Consider the following 20,354-nt stretch of genomic DNA (forward strand, 5'->3'; position numbering starts at 1 on the left):
AATCGTTGAGTTTAAATATGATGGGGCCACCTATGAAATTCAAGTCAGGCAACACAAGGGCAAACTTTTCTTTGCTGATGGCCTAACAACATTGAGAACAAAATTGCAGATTTATGAATAAGTAATCATAAATTTCCTAGCCTATGACCACCATTCAAAATTTGACCTCCACTTCACTCCACCATTACACCAGCAGACATGCAAAAGACGCTGCACGTCAAGGAAACATATCTGGACCTATGAAATCACCCAATCAATGCTAGGGGCACCATATCCACTGGTAAAATATTCATATCCGTTTATATCTTCTATACAAATATTAATTTCAATGCCTAACTCTTTTTTTGCCTATAGCAATTTCCACCCTCTGTCACACAATGTCTAATCCATTGTGGTGACCACATGACAATCCTGAGAAAATTCAGACCTCCATTACAATGGAATGTAATCGTGCTTGACAAGGGGATTGGTGATAAGTATATCACTCAGCCTTGGTATAAATTCCTTTAAGAAGGTTATTTTAGCCATGGAGATGAGCTGTCATTCTACTATAGGCGTGCCGAAAAAATCTGGGAAGTTGTTATTAGACGCGCAATAGATTGGGACGATAGCGACATAGATTAGGTTTTACAGTTGTTATTCAACCTATTTTGTTATTTTGGAAAACAATGTTAGTTATCTTTGTTTCCAACATCTTTATGTTTATCTTCTATCATCCTTGGATACTGACAATGTGGTTGCTAGATTTTCACTATGAATTATATTAATTTTAAGTCAAAACCTGTAATCTAGGAAAATATTCTGTTTTGTGCTACTAAGATCTTTTGAATTTACCTGAATTTAGTATTTTAAATTGTGAAAAAGTTTAACCTAGTTTGGACATTAAAGTTTTGTCTTGGTTGTAGGCGGATGCAGTGGCGATGGCAGAAAGAGAGCGGGTGAGATTGGTCTTTTTTCATTCTACTATAGTCGTGACGAAAAAATTTGGGAAGTTGTTATTAGACGCGAAATAGATTGGGACGACAACGACATAGATTAGGTTTTACGGTTGTTATTCAATCTATTTTGTTATTTTGACAGACAATTTTAGTTATCTTTGTTTGGAACTATTTTTATTCTTATCTTCTATCAATTTGTCAATCAATGTACTGCACTATATATAGAACTCTTTGACATGAATGTTAGTCTTTTTGTTTTTTTTACAATACCTTTCTTTTTATTCTTTCGTCGAAATTCATGAAAGAAGGTTGAGTGAGACAATCATGGATTCAAAGCTAGAATTGTTCAATATGTCTGTCCTAAATTGCAAGTGCAAAAGTCACAAATACAGATGACAAGATGTTGAATTTTGGTTCAGGATATCGATGAAAAATGTAAGCAAAGGCAAGGAAAAAATCATGAAATAAATATACATCCAGTGAGGTATTCGGTTTAGACTTACCTTGCTTGAGGCAGTTGATGAAGCGGAACTCATGGTGGTAGTCGCTTTGACAGAATGATTTGCTTAGAGTTGAAGTGGAGGTGGTAGAAAAAGGAAGGGTGGTTTGATGGTGTGAGGTAGTGGGTGATGGAAGGGTCATTGCCTTTCGGAGGCTGTAACTGGCGGCAAGTTAAGTGGTTTGGGAACTGTGGAGCATTGAATGTTACGTCCAAAGATTGGACGTGAATGGGCAGAATTTGAGAAAGACAAAAATATAAACAAAAATCATTTCCCTACATTGAAAAATAATTTCCTTACAACTTAAAATTTAAAAGAATAAGCTTGAAGAAAAATAAAAAAGAATCCAAAGAAGTAGAATGCTAGAAATACCTTGGCAGCTTTGGTTGTAGCTCTAGACCAACGAGAAATGGCAGGTTTCATGTTCCTCAATCTTAAAGAAAGATATAAAGTTGTACTTGAGTTCAGAAAAATCTAAGAGCTTCTACCTATGTATTAAAATAAAAAGATAAAATTAAAACTCATGGAGAGTTTAGTAAAGACGGACAGAGGTTCAAATTCAAAATCTTTTTGAGCTTTGTAATCTTTTGATAAACCATTGTCAACCTGAAATCACAAAGAAATGGTAAATCATTTGCTTACAGCTTCAAATTTAAAAGAATAAACTTGGAGAAAAATAAAAAAGAATTCGAAGAAGCAGAATGCGAGAAATACCTTGGTAGTTCTGGTTGTAGCTCTAGACCAACGGGAAATGGCAACTTTCATGTTTCTCAATGCTGAACAAAGATATAGAGTTGGGCTTGAGTTCAGAAAAATATAATAGCTTCTACCTATGTATTCTATATATAGAAAATATATAGAAAATAAATAAAATTCAATTTGTTATAAATACCTATAACCAATAATATTTCAAAAAGACAAATAAATTACAAAATCTATAACATGCAGATACAATTGATGGAGTGGTCACTTCTAATGAATAGAAAAAAAATTACTTGTTAATTTGCATATCATTCTCTAATAGAGATGGTTTAAGCAGCCAAAGTGTTCTTTGAATTGAGGAATCCTCCTACAAGAATACAAATGATTGTACTCATTTATCATCTAAAGAGGACAAATTCTTGTAAACTTTTAAGACCCAATTTAACTATAATTGTAACAACAGACTTCTGCCATTCGTAAGGAAAATGATATCACAGCTCTCAAAGAATCATTTAAATTTAAATCACCAATATAATAATCAGACATACCTGTGTATATTCTACTTTTGTGAAAATTTCAACTTTCTGCTTAAACAATTTTGCAAGATGCGTTTCCAAAAGTTGGCTCCTTGCCCTTTGAGTATTTAACCTACCCAGTTTCTCCTCCCGCAAGGGATTGCTCCTTGATGAAGGACTACTTCCATTACTATCATGTAGTGCTTACGTCTACCTTGAGGCAAAACCTGCTTCACTTTGTTAACTATAATTTCAAGTTGGAAATAAAATAATGGAAATAAAAATTTTCCTCCAATTTGCTTCAATTAAAATTTGGTTTTTAACAATGGTGTCACATGATTAATATAGTCAACCCCACTTAGTGGAATAAGGCTTTTATTGTTGTTGTTGCTTCAATCAATTACCATATATTTTCATCAAATATGATACAATTATATTCCAGATTAGCAACATTTAATAAGACTAATACTCAATCACAATGCTTAAACAATTCAATACAACTGAAAAGACACAAAAAAGAATGACTGATTTAAATATACAGATATACCAACCTCTTGAAGAAATAGATCAACAAATATATGAACTTCTCTTGGTTCCTTATGCTATGTAAAGCAAAGGAAAAACTTCAGAGATTCAAGCTCTTTCAAAGACAACCGATCATCAGTCTTATATGTTTGAAAAAAGGGTATATAACAGATCGACCTTAACCCAATTAGGGGTTGTAAACCTCCTTTTCAAGAGAATGATACCCTCTGATTTCTCATATTTATGTACTGAAAAGAATCAAACAACATATATGTAAATGCTGCTTAACTTGAAGATTTTTTTAAATAATGAAAAAAAAATAAAGGACTAAGGATAGAACAGGTATAGATAAATGGAGATTAAATATCCTCCAAAATCAAAGCACTTAAGAAAGGACACTACAATACAAAGAAAGTGAAGAGCTCCTTCCTTCACTATATGTTTGATGTAATGTTCCTGCATAAGCAACCATAACATATTGAGCAAACACATCAACCAAAGAAATATAATGTAAGTAAAATCATCTCAGTCATATATATCCAAACTGAAGGACCACCTTCTAAAAGAATTATACATATCTTCTTTATTTTATTTATATAATCAAATACACAATATCATTAGAATCCAAAAATATATGTATAAGAAAATATCGTTATTTCTATTTTTGTTAACTTTATAATAAAAAAATTAGTTGCACGGTTTTTAAAAAATTTAAAGTGAGAAGAAAAACAAAATAAAAAAGTGAAAAAAAAAGAAACATGTTGCTGTGGGACAATTTATATATATATAAGTACATTGGACAGTGCTGATCTCAAAAGAAGCATGTATCCCTTTTCCCTTGTATAAATACAAACAAAGGAAAGAAGGGGTAGCATCTGGCAAATGATGATCAAAAGCCAGCATCAACTGTGATATGCTGTCCAAAATCCTGTGTCATATACGCAACAAACAACAAAGTCTATTCAATTCCTCACATATATTTATTTTCACAATCCGATCAAAGCAAGACCAACATATCCATCCATCTTCACATCATCCTGATTAGTTTTTGGATAATATGGTTTTTAACTTCTCTGATTCTCTTTCTGTGTTATGCAACAATCTTTTTTGTTTTAGTGCAGAGCACGTGTATATATGTTTGATTTATAGTAATTAGTGAACTGTTCCATTATTACCATGAACATTTTTTGGGGGAAGGCTAACCTCTTCTCTACAGCTCACCAGCTCCATATAACCAAATCAAATTCTTACAACAGCAAGAGATATATTACAAAAAATATTACCTTTTTTCGTTTTTGGTAACCAAACCAAATTCTTACAACAGTAATTTCAAGAGAGTAAGCAAAAAGAAGAAAGATTCATGGCAAGTTCTTATTTATCAAGGCATAACAATCTCAACATGTGCAGTAAACTTAAACACATTTAGAATGTTTACACATACATATAGTAATTTTCTTGGTAACACCCTCAAGTTTCCTTTTTCAGACTTGACCACCTTTTAACATTAGCATCAAGAGCTTCTGCTACCCTGTGCGAAAAAAAAAAAAGATTTTTTAAGAAAATACCTAAAACAGGAACACAAACTGGAACCCGTGAAGCACCACCATAGCAAACCTTACAACACTTCTTATGTGATCCTTTGCACGTACTAAAAAAAGGTAGTTACATAATAAGAAAAATAATTCCCAAATTATGTTGCATCAATTATTTTTAAAAATTTTAAGAAAAAAGTTAATTTATTTATTTATATTATTTGTTTACCATCATAAAAAAGCAAACTTTCTCTTTTTTTGAAAAAGAGACTAATTCTATAGAAAAATATTTAAAATAATATATTATTTTCATTTGATTTTATACTTTTTTACTTTTGATTTTTTTTAAAAAAAGTGAAGTAATTCCATGAATTTTTTTCAAATTTTGTTTAATTTTTTAAAAAATAGTAGTTTTCTATTAAAAAAATTGAAACGGACTGGCCAAACAGCTAGCCAAAATATGGTAAATAGAGCGGATAATAAAACCGCAAAGTCATATTTAATAATAATTTTTTTACTGAAATTTAGTAAAGTCATTAATATTATTCTAGCTAAGAAAATCAAAAGTTCTCCGTAAAAAAATTTAAATAATAAAATAGAATAGAATACTACCTCCTTGTAAAATTGGTGAGGTAAAGCCACCATGATCCCTACTCCATCTCCAGTGTTGGCTTCACACCGTAAGCACCTCTGTGCGTCATGCGCACCAGCATCTTCAAAGCATCAATCACCTACAGCAAAAATGACACATAATCGTAAAAACGCACACCACACGCACCATACTCATACTCACACTCACATGCAAACGCCAAAGTCATCGCACTCACCGTTTTGCGGCTACTTTCCCCGGATAGTTCCGCCACGAACCCCACTCCACACGAGTCCTTATCCATAGCCACCACATTACCACCAAAAGCCCAAAACTTGTTCGAACCTGCACAACACAAAATCCAATCCGCATCATGGGTGACCGTTTATAAACCAAAAAATAGTAAATTAAAAGAAGAAAAAAATATATGAGAGAGAGAGAGAGGAATGAAATATATCAAATACTAAGAATAAATGCTTTGAATTGTAGAAGAGAAAAAGAATTCATGAACCGAAAACTGGTCTCACACACAGTATCTCTCTCTGTGTGAAAGAGGGAGATTGGAGGTGGTGGTGGTGGAGGACCTTGCTGCTTTGAGAGAGAGAAAGCTTCCAAGTTGTATAGAGAAAGAAAGTGAGTGAGAGAGAAAGAGAGAAGAGCCTTTGCGTTGTTTGTTAGATAAAAATCAATCAATGAATAAATAAAATAAAATATAAATAAATAAAAAAGGAGCTGCACCAGCTCTAGAAAGCACGGGAGATAGAGAAATAGAAAGATAAAAAGAAAAGCAAAAAGGCTCGGGATGAAGACCGAAAAAGAAGACACCTGGAACAATACGTGGAGCAACCAGGGGAGTGAGGAATTGAAAGGCTAAAAGATCGAAAAACCAAGGAAATGGACAGGTGTCACAATCTTAAATAAGGGCATTTTAGAATTTTCCAGATACTTCTCTTTTATAGATAGTATATAGATATAGATTCTTTAATTACAAATTTGCCACTTAGGATATACACTAATCGGGTAAAGCTTCTACCTATGCTTAAACATGAATGAATATAATCCAAGTGGCGTGTTTATAATCAACGAATTTGTGAAACAAAATACAAAAGGGTAACTTGTAGGAGGGAGTTGACACTCCTATTATATCAAACGAAAAAAAAAAGTGCAGCCAAAATTTCTGCATGTGGCCCGGGCAACAAAAAAAGGGAAAATCATAAATCTATCTATTTTAAACTCGAATCAGTCTTACTTTTTGCAGGAACAAGAATAAGGAGAGTCACGTTCGACCTACCCGTTATCATGCCTAAGTGCATCTTTTGAGGCCAGAGTTTGAATGAAAGACGAACAAATTGATAAAGAGCACACATCTATAAAATGAAAATAAAAGATGTATGATGAGGAAGATAGAGGGGTATGCCAATTTATTTATGATTTCCTCGAGGCATCTTGGAACAGAGAATTAATATTTGAATATTTAAGCAAAAATCAAATTTTTAGTGCGTTGTTAAAATCAAAAACTTATAATGAATTTAATACATTAGTTGTACTAAAAACCATTATAGAAGTGATTTTTTATATTGATGCCAATATCTATATTGGTTTTTAGTGTATCTAGTCATTCTTGTAAAAAATTTCAAAAATTGGAAAATGTATCAACATTCTTCACTGATTCCGGGGGGTTTTTAAAATTTATGATGATTTTTAATCTTCAAAAAATTATTAAACACATTTTAAATGAGTCCGTCAAATAATTTTTGGTGGTTTTTAATCTAAAAAAATGTCACAAATTAATTATCATATCATTATTTAACAGAGAAACTTGATGATAAAAACTAAAAATTAAACAAAAAATAAATTAGAAACTAAGAGCAGCTAAATAAAATTTTAAAGACTTAAAATGAAAGTCGGTAAAAATTCAAGAACTAAAATCATAATTAAAAAAAAAGAAACACAAAAAAAGCTAACATATCATTTTTCTCCGTATTGAAAGTTCCCACGCGCAAGGTAAACAATATTATTAATGCTTATTTTATGTTGTTCATTTTAAAGTAACTATTTTTTTCACAATATAAATAATTTTCTAAAGAGAAAATAATCTATGATATTGTAAAATAGTTATACATTAATATTTAATTACAAATTATCGTATATAAATGTATGTTGTATATCATCTAAACACAAACTATCATATCAATAATAATTTTTTATTTTAATTACAAATTATCGTATATAAATGTATGTCGTATATCATGTAAACACAAACTATCATATCAATAATATTTTTTTATTAATTAATAGTGTAAAAGCTTTTAGACTATAGTTATTTAATCCTTTTCTTAATTTTATTTTTTACCTAAGGTATTAGTGTGTTCTTACTGAGCCCTCTTATCAATGCCTAAGTTATTCTACACTGCTCCTAGTGTCTGCTCCAACCTCTTTTCTTGTACCAATCTCCTAATCCAAGCGAAATGGGATACCTGCCAAAAAAAAACCTATATGGTAGAGTGTATATGTTTGAAAAATGACTATTCTGACAATTATTTATTTTTCAAAATCTTTCATATAATCTATAAAAACAAACGATTATATATGTTTTGAAATAAACTGAATCAAACACTATGTAACTTAGTACCAATATTATTTGTAACTTAGAACCACAAATTAGCATTGCTGCATCTAAATTTGACTAAAAATAATACAATAGTTGAATAAGTAAAATGATATATAATTATGTGTATATATAATGTCTCCATTATGTGAAAACGATTTTGCCCAATTTAGTTGAATATGGACATCGAAGGATAATGCTTGCTGTACTATACAAACACCTAAGCAGAGAAAGCAAACTTGTACACGGTGCCCCCTTGTATAAACCCAAGCGCTAAGATATTTATAAAATTAAGAGTCATTAAGTTTTTTAATCACACAGTTTTTTGTAATGCATTCTTATAACTTTTTTCTTATTCAGCAAAAAAAAAAAAAACTCTTTTTTCTTTACTTTTATTCATTACATCATTTTAATTTTATTTACATTTATTTTTATCTTCTTAATTTTAAAAAATTATACAGAAGTATTATACAAATAAAATATTTATCCATTCAGCAAAAAAATATTTAACAAATCATCATAAAACACTTAATAAATAATAATTAAATATCTAAACACATAATATAGAAATACATACCACTTAATTAGTTCAAACATAATCGATTCCCGCAAAGAAGATTCATGTGATCTTTTACCAAACAAAAATCTAAACTCATTGCTACCGTGTTTCACTAAAAGTACAGTAGGTTGAACTGGAAAAAAAAATAGCTTGTGTACATTAATTAGTCATTAGAAATGACTTATAATATTCGTCCATAGGTTGTGCAGGTTTATATATTATCCACTTGAAGCTAGAAACCACAGTAAGATGAATATGTCATGCATCATATTTTCTCTTCGTTCCAGTAACATATGCATCGTTAGCTACATACATATAATCTACATGTATTACCTATCTGTTTGTTTTTTTTTTAATCTGAAACATTTAGTTTTCACAAGTGACATTAAATCTTAACTAATCTAAGTCGACTAGAATAAACTCTTTTATGAAGAGAAAATTCTTTTAAACACCTATTTACCTTGCTATTTTTCTATCCATAAAACTAATTCAAGACCTTATAGCAAAAAAGCTCCTCGTCACTTGAGCCATCATCCAACGTCAACACACACACATTACCTTACAAGTATACATATATATGAATATAATAATTTTTTAGTACATATTTGAAGATAAATTAAAGTGACATAGTTTGAATTAAATTAACTTTTACAAATCACTAGAATTTGTGCGCATAATTAAGAAGGGTGATGTAACCTTGAAAAAAAGAAGAAGGGTGATGATGGATGTTGTTAGGATCCTTCTTTAATTGGAGAGGTTCTAGAAAATTCTGGAATTTTTTGAAAAAGTGTAAAATTTTTTAAAACGTCTTGGAGAACTCTAGAGTAGTGTACAACTCTCTAAAAGCTTGTGGAAAAATGTGGAAATCTCTGAAATATTCTAGAAATGTGTGGAATCTTCTGGAAGAGTATGGAAGGGAACAGAAGAGTATAGAGACTCCTAGAATGTGTGAACTATTCTAGAGAATCAATCTTCATCCTAAGATACAAGTAATCTCTACCATTCATTGTGGAGATGAAGTAGTATAAATAAGAGTATGAGCCTTCATTCCTAACCATCCAAGACAAGAGTGAATCCACTCCTTAGAGTGAGAAAGAGCCTCTTTGAGAGAGAAGATAAATAGCTTGGAAAGTCTCTATCTTCAAACTTAAGTGAGTCACCATAGAGTGAGTTAATTTTGTAAACACATCCTTGTAATCTTACTATCATTTTGTATAGTGGAAGAATCTCCATATTGAAGAATTATAATCGTGTGCTCTTATTATTATCTTTAATTACTAAATGTCTATCTTAACTTCACTAAATAGGAAAGTCCGAATTTTTCCAACAGATGTTTGAATTTATATATCTTCATTAATTAACTCATGAACAATAAATAGACAGATATAGATGTGTGAAATACCTGTGGCTTACATTAGAAGTCGCAATGTCACTTAAAAATTCAATGGAGATAGGAAATGATTCGTCCAGAAGCGATTACATGCAAACAGAATCATGAAGCAATTAAAAAAACTAACCCATCACAACAGAAAAGGAAAACGTTGGCCAAAACATATAGAATATAATAGAGTCACAAATTCACATGGGGTCCACACGCACACACATATTATCTTTATGGGACAAAGACATGCAGAAACTGATGATGTTATATAATAGCATTGCCACGCCAATTAATCTCAATCTCCTTATCTCCTCATCTGTTCTTCTCTCTTTCTCTCCCACCAAAAACCAAAAGCCTCTGATGGCTCTTTCCTCCTAATCTCTATCTCACTGGCTAGTGTTTGTTCTGTTACTTCAGGCTACCTTGCTAAATGACCAAAATACCCTTTTCTTCTAGACCTTGTGAACAGAAACTTTAGTGTGTGGTGGGGGATGTTTTGGTCACGTGAATTGTTAGAGGGAAAATATCTTGGGGGTGGGTGTAGTCACTTTCAAGATGTTGTGTGCATAATTGTCTCCATCGTTTACTGTCTCAACTTTGAGGGGCCAGCTTTGGTTGTTTGAGCATTCTAGTTTGATTTGATTTGCCATTCACATTTATACATATTTAGTGTGGAATTGTTGATGTGTTTTCTCCATCCTTATTATACACACATTGAGCCGTGTGTATCATCAAGAAAGATTGATCTAATCCTTAAAAATTAGACTTATGTTCCACAAAGAGAAAAGTTTGAGTCTCATTTCCAAATATGAGAATTTTATTGGTAATGTGTAAGTATTTCTCAATAAATATCATATTAGTAGTCACAACAATCAAAAGTTGATCTAGTTAATAAAAATCAAGCTCATATTTCATGAGGATATGAATCGAATAATTCAAGTTTTATGGTTAATGTAAAGATCTTATTAATGAATGATGAATAATCTATAATTATAAATGTTCGGTCCCAATAAATTTTTAAGATTCAATTCATTTCAACTTTTATATAATATATGTGTGCGCGTGCCATTTTAGTGTGGTTGATAATTGTTAATTTTTTCTTCTAAATTTTAATTTTAAAGCAGGAATAATTTACAATACAAAGTTCACATTGAGTCTCGTTATCAGTGTTTGAAAGTGTCAAATTCCCACGTTAATGAGTTGAACATAAGTTTATTGTTTAGTGAACGCAGTTTCAAACACCTGCACCAGCAAAGGCAGCTACTAGAAAAATGCTAACACCATTTATTTATCTACCCTACTATTTCTAACATATTGTTCGTTAAAATATATCTAGGATTTATTAAAATAAAAATTGAAAAATATCTGATTTAGTAAGATTTATGTGAATTTCAAACAATGATAAATGCGTTAAATAATGCACGTTCGAGTATGTTCCTAATCATCCTCTTTTGCACCTAACAAAAATAAATTATTGTTTATTATAATGTTTGGATTTAATATAAATTATTCATAGGTTAAAATTAGCTTCCAAGTTGCTATCACTTTATTTATTGAAGACTATCCCCTTTTCTCCTTTGAAGTTTGAACACACTCTGCCTCTTACCCACGATGAAAGGGTCAGAAAAGGCCAAATTTAGCGAAAGGGCAGCATACTATTTAAATTTGGATAAAAGCCAGCTAAATTTTACTTGTCTTAGTAGATTTTTTCCCATTTTTTCAAGCCATAAGATTAATCTTAGCTCCGGTAAGATATATAATGCATGTTTGTGTAGCGTTTCCAACAAAGGCATCACATTTCAAGACACAAAACACCAAAGCCCCAAGTTTCTTGCGCGTTTTGTTCATTGGAATTTGTGTGACTGCATTTTCAACTTGAAAATAAACATATTGATAGTTTTTTTTATAACAAGTGCTTTCCCTCATAAGGTTGGCTTTGAAGGGAGAAGAAAAAGAAAAATATGTCGTGAATTTGAATTTTTTTATTAACAAAAAAAATTAAAAATGAATATTTATTAATAAAAAAATTCCATTGGACAAAGCCACTTTAACTATTACAGTATTACTAGCTAGAATTTACTTCTAATTCATTATTAACAATATTTCTTATTTAGATTCCATTGAAACTAATGCAACTTTTTGGAAATAGTGACAAGAGAGCTTGAAGGGAAGAAAAAAAAAACGTACTTCTCAAATCTAGATTGATAAACTTGGTGGCAACTCTCAAAGAAGAAGAAACACAACTGTAGTTAGGATCGATCTAGAATCCTGGGATGGAGCAGCTAAGAATTCCGCAAAGCAAGAACTTAACCCTCTTTTAGCTGTTTTGAAAGTTTTTGTTGATGCTTTTGTGAAATTTTAGTTGGAGTGAGATTTTAATGTTTGTTTCTTTCTCTTCTGTTGTGTTATCTATGTATGGTGATGATGTTCTGTATTTAACAGAACAATTTTGATTAAGCCTTGATCACTTAATGAGCTAAAAAAACAACTTCTCAAATTTAAACTAAATTAAAAATTAGTTCGTTATGAAAAATATTCTTCTACCCATATATTTCAATAGTTTTTTAATTATATTTTATTGTTGATATCACTGTATATAATTTCTATTTTTTGGTATGGAGATGGAGGAACCCAAAGAAGATATATATTTTATGTTTCCAAACTCCTAAACTCTTTCCATGTGTCTCAATTATTAACTACCTGAGTATTTATTATGAGATTTTTCTTTTTGAAAAAAACATAATTTGAACAAAATCTATAAATATTGGGCCACCACCAAGGCAAGTTCATAAAATGTATTGGGCCACGGGCGGATTTGATACAACAAATGTTTGGGTTTTGAATCATATACTTCCTAATGTGTACCATGCACCTCCCCTTTCTTTTATGAAAAGTAAAAAATATTGTTAATGAGATAGCATCTCCCTTTCCCCAATTCTAACACCTCCTTCAAAAAACCCAGAACCCTAACACCCTAGTGACGAGGCACCTCCCTTCCCGTGATGATGATACCTCCTTCTTGCAATGACATATGGTTCACCGCAACAATTCCTCCTTCTTCGACACCACCTCTTTCCCCTTGTACCTTCCTCACAACATCGTGGCTCTTTGTTTGCCCTCTTTCCTTTGTGCTTCGCTATTGATGGTAAGTTCCTTTCATCTATTTTTTCGCATGGGGATGGGTTTTGGCGGCGGGTTGGTAGAGGGTGGGTTATGGTTGGGATGGGTTCAATTTCAGAATAGATATTCTAGAACAGTTGTTCTGGAAAAGCAATCCCCACCTTCCTTGGCTTTAAATGTACCTCTCTTTTATTTTTTCCACCAAATCTTTATTTAGTTGGTTGTTACAATTAGCCTGGTAATTTATCTTAGTTTTAAAATTGCTCAACATGCATGTGTGGATATCTATGCATTATGCTTTGTTTAATTAACACTTAACAATAATTTTTTAGGATGAGCATTGAGTATTGATATTATTCTACTGATTCTAATATATGGTTAGCCTGATTACTAGTTTTTGCAATGCTTGTTTGATATTTTGTAAGCAATAGTCCTTATTCATAAAAAATTATGTAGGGAAATAAGTATAGATCAATATTTTGAATTAAAAGAAAGCAAGAAATATGCATGATAGAGATTGGTATAAAAGATTAGAAATATATTTTTATTGAGTAATAAACCCTAATTCCTAATCTTTGCTCCAAATCTCCAATGTTTAATAGTATCTAGAATATAGTGCTCCAATGTTAAATACTTGTTGGTTGTTGTGTTCCCCAAGTGCATGATTTTATTTGTTCATGTCTTTACAAATTTTTCCTTGTGAGGGATCAATCAAGTATCTTTCACATACGCAACAAAATTTGTCAAACGGTCTTCATAGGTAAAGTTTGTAGGACAATCCATAACAGTACCCTAGGCCTCCATCACTTGATCTGAAGTCTCTTTGGAAGTTACTTGTTGTTTGAATTTTGCTTTCACATTCTTATCAATATGAAATTGGCACAACAGATTATGTGACTCAAGAAACACAATTTTTACTACATTCATCAAGGTTAGATCTCTACTTGACAACTACTTTCGGCAATCTATCAAATTTGCAAAAAAGCCCTCTGAACCTTTCAAGTGCCTAAACAAAATTATTTTCACATTCAACTTACACGTAACCAAAAGCAACAAAAAATGTCAGTTCAATACATGTAACACTAACAATCCCAAGCAAAGGTAGCCTATACCTGTTGGTTTTGTATGTATTATCCATGAAGAACACTATTAAGTGCATTCAACAATTTTACCGCATCAGGATGTGTCCAAAAAATGTCATGCACAACTTCTTCATCATTCATCACATGCCAATGAATATACATATCATGCTCTAACAAATTCATTAAATGTTACATTTATGTCTGGGGCTTCTTTTAGATCTCCGATATGTAGTTCTGACAATATACACTTGTTTAATGGTTGCAATGTTTTTTCATTGTGTTCTTTCAATGTCAGAAGAATATTTTTAGGTTTCACCATACTCTTTGTTATATCAATAATCATTGTCTTCTCATTATTCTTTAATCGAACAACATATGGATGACCAAACAATGTCTCAACAATATCATGATTATGACACCCACACAACACCCTAACCACCCATCCTTTACCATTCTTTAGTGGTCTTTCTATCAACCTAAAGGGATAATCACATTTTGTACTCCCAGTAGTCGTCTTTGTATATTTTTTGTATTACATATATTTATCATCCCTCTCACAATCTAAGACAACAAATGACTTCCTTCCAGGTTGCCAATTTGTTGTGTCTGACCTCAAAACAAGAATAACAAAACTCAACTCAAATGCAATCGCTCGAACCTATTTCAATAACTCTCTCAAGTATCAAAAACCTACATAAACAACATACAACAAATTTTAGTCGAAGTTCACCTTTTAATAATTAAATACATCAACAATAAAAAAATCACATGATAATAACACAATTAAATTACCTGTGTAGTTGTAAAAATATGCTACAAGCTTCATTTTTAACTGTATCATCCATATTCTTATACATATCCATGTCAACTTCATCAGACATCTTGCAGAAGTAATCATCCTCCATACAAACTAAAATTGTAAAGCAACGAAAACAATCAAAGTTATAATTATCCAATCTCCATTGGCTTCCAAAACAATAATCCCCCAAAAGATGTTCATCCATCATTCCAGAATAGGCACTTAGGAAGCGCAAATTATGCTTATAGAATGGTCATTCTAGAACACAAATTGAGTTCTAGAATAAGTATTTTGTTAAACACTATTAACATTTTGGATTACATGTTTAAGAGAAAATACACATGTTTCCAAAACAAGCAATCTAGAAGCATATTTTATGTACTCCGAAACGCCTATTTTGGAAGATGACTTATGCTTACGAAATGGTCATTCTAGAATACAAATTGAGTTCCAAAATATGCATCTCAGAGTATATATAATATGTTTCTAGAATGAGTATTCCATTAACCACTATTAACATTTTGGATTACATGTTTCATAGTTAATAAACACATTTTCGGAACAACCATTTTGGAAGCATATTTTATGTACTCCAGAATACCTATTTTGGAAGACAATTTGTGTTCAGAAATGACCATTCCATAAGTATAATTTGGGCATCCATAATACTTACTGTGAATACAGTTTCCATTATTTCTCTTCCAAAAGGGTGGTTCACAAAACAAAAAGCTTCACAAAAAAAAGAGAAAATATACCTACATGTGGACCTAACCTCACTAGATTTGTGCAACTGTGGCATCTACAAAAATGTAGACAAAGAGGGACAAACACAAGTTTAAGCGATGAATATTGAGGCTTTTGCTTCCTCTCTCATGGAAGAGAATCGTTGCATACGATAGAGGAATGAAGAGGAAGCTCGTGGAGATGAATACAGGCGGTTGTGGGACTCTATTAGAGTTGAATGCTAAGGAGGAAGAGGAACCTCGTGAAGTTTAATGCTGAAGATAAAGAAGAAGCTTGCGGTTGTAGAGTTGAATGTTGAGGAGGAAAAGGAAAGTATAATTTGAAAAGGGTAGTTTGGGATTTTGAAATTTATGAGGTGCAAGATGCAAAATGAGAAGTGTAGGATATAAATGTCCAAATGTTTACACTATGAGCTCAACTCAACCTAATTTGTTATCGTTCAAACAAAAAATAAATTTGTTCTTGAATTATTGATAAAAAAAAAGTTCTAAATTCACGTAAATAGAATTATTTAGATGGCAAGATTTCTTTTTTTACAATAAAAAAAAGAAGAGTTGTTGGATAAATATGATTTTCTAAAAAAAAGTTGAATTACTTTTTTATTGTAAATTAAATAGAACTACTTAAACTTCGTCAAAGTGTTTATATATTATAAAAGTTGAAAAAAAAGCATAAATGATAATATGATTTGTTAATGATTACTTAAAATTTACATATAAACATGTAATGACACTACATATCATTGAATATCAATTATTGAAAATGTTTGTGTCCTATCCCATGTGTGTGTATAATTTTATATTATGGCTAGAATGTTAAGATATTAATAAAGAATAACTTGTAAAAGTTTATTTATATTTTAAAAAACTATTTATGAAAATAAGATGACCATTAAGTTAAAAATATTGATACACATGAATAAAAAAATTATATATTTTTGCATTGAAAAATTCCACCTTAACATGGTAATACATGCTTAACGACAATTTATAATGGTGTAAAAAATGACAATTTATCATTTGTTACATAATTTACATGAAAGTATCATATATTTATATTTGGTAAATAAATTTGAATAAAATAGGCAAAAATATTATAATAAAAATAAAATAAAATTAACTCTGATAATTATCAAGTTTTAAATAAATTACACTTTCCAAAATTATAATTGTAGTTTTCCTTTTTATTTGGTGACTTTAGGTGACAAGTTTGAATAGAAGTGTTTATAGGTACAGGTTATTCGCGAACACAAATTAATCCAAACCAATATGAACAATTTGGATTGGATCATTTATGCATTTGAGTTAAAACTAAGTTGAACCAATCAAAACTATTCATGTACGAGTTGAGTTATAGGTTTATATTTATAGATCCGATCAAAACCTAAATGAACCGACCAAAATTGTTAGAGTTGTTTGGTTTGTCTTTAAATACTATTAATATTGGGATTTCAAGTATTGGAGCTACAACTATTGAAACTTCTTAAGGTATTACTTTCTAGTACATTGTTATTTATTTTACCTTTTTTCATATTTTTTTTGTCATGTTTATAATATTAATGTATCATATTTTATTTATTTGTTGTAGCAAATCTGGTTGTAGTAAAGTTTATTGCAAGAAGTTAGTTTGTAAAAAATAATTGTGATTCAGACTATCATAATAAATCTCATTGAAGAATAATTTGTTTTTAATTTATGTTAGTCTATTTTATAATATTATGTTGATGATATTAAATGAACAAATTATATTATTTCCAAATATTTGATAATATTATGTTAACTGTGTCTGGTATTTGGATAAATCATGATGTAAAATAGTAGTTCTAAAAAATCTAATTTAAATAGGTAATCTGATGACCTGAAACGAATCATATCATTTTGGGTTGGGTTGGGTTTAAAAAAATTATAAATACCAAATTGAACCAAACCAATCAAATTTGATTGGGTAGAATCTTGAATTTGGTTAAAATCAATCCAAACCGGCTCCCAAACACCCCTAAAGTTGAACACAAACTTTAAAAACAAAAAAAGATAAAACCATTGGTTTAGATGAAAACTAAACAAGATTGCATTTATCAAGTAATAAGATGGACATTAAGTTAAAAATATTAATAATGTATAAATAAAACATAAACTTGTATATTTTTGTATCAAAAAATTCCACCATAACATGATAAAATAATATATATTTAAATGAAATTTATACTTCTGGCATATTTTACAAGAAGTTATTATATTTAGCAAATAGATTTAAATAAAAATAAAATAAAGTAATTTTTGTTAACGATAAAAAATTTAATTAAATTGCCAGTTTCAAAAATTATAATTGCAATTTTGTTTTTCATTTGATAATTTTAAGTTTTTTTTAAGAGTCTTGTTAATCAGTGTTCTAAAAGTATTGGTTAAGAAACTGAAAGTAAAAAAATATTTATTATGTAAACTAAAAGGATAAGTGTCAAAAAGACCATGGACATTACAATTTCTTGTATCCTAATAAAAATATTTTTACTTTAAGTTCCTTAACAAATGTCATAGTGCCACAAATTAGTGTTTCCTCTAGACTTAAATCTAAGAAGAACAAAAGTAGTATTGTATGTTGAACTTAAATATAAGCAATCTAACTACTTTTGTCCTATTTAATGTTATCATTCCTAAAATACTCTTCATTTAATTCCAATTCTATTTTCAATTACTCATTTTTATTCATGATAGTTGTACATTGAAGGATCTTGTATATGTTAGTTTAGGTTTTGATTTTGATATTTTTACATGTCAAAACACATTTTATAGGTGTGACATTTATTGACTGTTTAGATAGGCACGCATGTGCTTATAATAGTTTATATATCTTATGCATGCTTTAGGATAATCATTTATGATGGCTTGATACATAAGTTTTTGAATGCAAAACAAGGTTTTCATTGTGGAATCAATTACCAATTTGTGTAATCTATTACAAGATGAAAAGACTAGCATATGAACCAACTTCTATTGAGATACAACCTAAAATCATTGAATTAATTGATTACGAAATATCGTAATCGAGTACAACACTTGTTTTAAGTGAAGGATAGGCTTTGTATATTGAAATAACTAATTACCATTTATGGTAATCGATTACAATACTTCTAGAACACTTAGATTGCTTGTTGGACATTGAAATAATCAATTATTACATATTGTAATCGATTACTTTGGTTCACAAAAGCAATACAAGGTCTCTATTCATCAAGATCATCAATTACCTCATATTGTAATCAATTATCACGATTCTAGAAATGCAGAACAATGATATTTTAGTCTAATTAATCGATTGCAGTTATTGTTGATAAATTAAATCTATTTCTTTCTATTAAATTTATAAATACCTTACTTGTTCTATCTTTTTTATGACTTTCTTTATGAAACTTATCACTTCAAAATATTTCTAAGAGTCATCTAATGAGGTTCTAATGCATTTTCTCTTAAGAGATCAACACAACAAAGATATTGGAATCTCCATCATGGGTTGATCATTGATAAAGCTTGAAGAAGTATTGATCTGCATATCAAAGGTGTATTCAATCCAACTTTTTATTTCTTTCTAGTTTTTTTTAAATCTTGGTTAGGGTTACCAAAGGATTTTGAGTTGATAGGGTTTCAACTCTTGATTTTTCTCTTATAGGGTTCAAGGGAAAAGTAGATTTAGGAAATTACATGTATATAGTGGTTGTACTTGGTTCTCTAATAATGGAATGTTCTAAGGGATTGTAGAACAATTGGATGTAGGTCTTCTTGAGGATTGAATTAGTATAAATTCTTGTATTTGATTCTCTCTTTCTCTAACCCTAGGTTTTTTAATATATTGGTTTTATGTGTTGTTGATATTTCTTCAACAAGTCTTTTAAGAAATTCTTGATTCGCAAAGGGGTATTGATTTTATTTAAATCTAAAAAGTAATTGGTAAAATTTCAAAGAATTTATTCAAACCCCCCTCTTTCTAGATTCTCAATTGTACCAATAATTTGTATCTAGAGCTAGGGTCTTGAAATCTAATTGATTTTATTTAACTACCTTTTGTTGAGGGAACATCTATTAACTAGTCACCACTCTTTTTTGATTTAAATTACCCTTTTTGGAAAGTAAGGATGGAGATCTTTATGGAATCGATTAACATAGGCATTTAGCAAGTTATGGTTAATGGCTATACAATTCCAACACAATTTGTTGAAAACAAAATTCTAGAGAAACCCTTTGAATCTTGGAATTTAGAAAAACTAGAAAAGGAGAATATGATTCTAAGGTTGTGAACGTCACTCACTTATCATTAAATTCTAATGAATTTTTCAAGGTGTCAACATGTACAACCACCAAGGAAATGTGGGAACTCATCCAAGTCACCCATGAAGGAACTCTGAAAGTGAAAAGAGCAAGGAAAAACTTTCTCATTTAAGATTATAAGACTTTTAGGATGAAACAGGGGGAAAATATTGTGGATGCCCAAAAGAGATCCACTCACATTTTAAATTATCTCAAATGCCTAGGGAAGATTTTTGAGGAAGAGGAACTGAATGTAAAAGTTTTGAAATCCCTCAATAAAATATGGCAACCCACGATCACCACCATTTTGGAGTCAAAAGATCTCACATCCATAACGCATGCTAAGCTATTTGGAAAATTGAGATAATCTGAGATGAACATGACTAATATGGTTGAATAAGAGGCAAAAGACAAGAAAAGTATGGGACTGTCTCTCAAATCAGCCATACCAACTAGTGATGA

The 20,354-nt window shown here is 30.4% G+C and overlaps 2 long non-coding RNA genes across 3 annotated transcripts; one reads left to right on the forward strand and one right to left on the reverse strand.

Moving 5' to 3' along the window:
- Positions 1-2,409: 2,409 nt before the first annotated feature.
- LOC114394756 lies at positions 2,410-6,132 on the reverse strand. 2 transcript variants are annotated; one of them, XR_003662831.1, is made up of 5 exons: positions 5,833-6,132; positions 5,540-5,646; positions 5,325-5,443; positions 4,622-4,708; positions 2,410-3,636 (listed from the first exon to the last, which is right to left on the reverse strand). It is a non-coding gene; the product is annotated as an uncharacterized LOC114394756 (long non-coding RNA). The 2 variants fall into 2 exon arrangements; XR_003662830.1 differs by having other exon boundaries at positions 5,829-6,131.
- A 6,386-nt stretch (positions 6,133-12,518) lies between these two features.
- On the forward strand, positions 12,519-19,405 carry LOC114395683. Its single transcript, XR_003663083.1, has 2 exons — positions 12,519-12,994; positions 19,063-19,405. It is a non-coding gene; the product is annotated as an uncharacterized LOC114395683 (long non-coding RNA).
- The last annotated feature ends 949 nt before the right edge of the window (positions 19,406-20,354 follow it).

The sequence above is a fragment of the Glycine soja genome, chromosome 18, assembly GCF_004193775.1.
Source record: "Glycine soja cultivar W05 chromosome 18, ASM419377v2, whole genome shotgun sequence".
In the NCBI taxonomy this organism is placed as follows: Eukaryota; Viridiplantae; Streptophyta; class Magnoliopsida; order Fabales; family Fabaceae; genus Glycine; species Glycine soja.